Here is a 634-nt window from a genome sequence, read left to right as displayed (position 1 = left end):
TCTGATAGGTGTCTTGTATGCAGTCCTATAAGCCCAAAGCGCATCTACCAGTCGAGCACTCCAGTCCTTCCTGTGAGGCTTCACAATCTTCTCTAATATGCACTTGATCTCCCTGTTTGACACCTCGGCTTGCCCATTTATCTGGGGATGGTAAGCTGTCGCCACCTTGTGAATGATGCCTTGTTTCTTTAGCAGACCTGTCATTCTCATGTTACAAAAGTGAGTGCCTTGATCACTCACGATTGCTCGCGGTGATCCAAAGCGACAGATAATATTATTTCGAACAAAGGAGACAACAACGTTAGCATCATCAGTATGGGTAAGAATTACTTCCACCTATTTAGAAACATAATCGACAGCTAACAAAATGTATAAGAAACCATTGGAATTTGGAAATGGACCCATGAAGTCAATACCCCAAACATAAAAAATTTCATAGAACAACATAAGTTGTTGGGGCATCTCATCCCTCTTGGATATATTCCCAAACCTTTGGCATTGGGAGCAAGAGTCACAAAAATTGCTAGCATCCCTAAAAAGTGTGGGCCACCAGAATCCACAGTCTAAAATTTTTCTAGCAGTTCTCTGAGGACCAAAGTGTCCACCACTCTCAGAAGAGTGGCAGGCCTCTAAA

This window comes from Arachis ipaensis, unplaced genomic scaffold (assembly GCF_000816755.2).
Source record: "Arachis ipaensis cultivar K30076 unplaced genomic scaffold, Araip1.1 Aipa1148, whole genome shotgun sequence".
Taxonomy (NCBI): domain Eukaryota; kingdom Viridiplantae; phylum Streptophyta; class Magnoliopsida; order Fabales; family Fabaceae; genus Arachis; species Arachis ipaensis.
The sequence above is the reverse complement of the archived record's forward strand: the minus strand, read 5'-3'. Positions refer to the sequence as shown.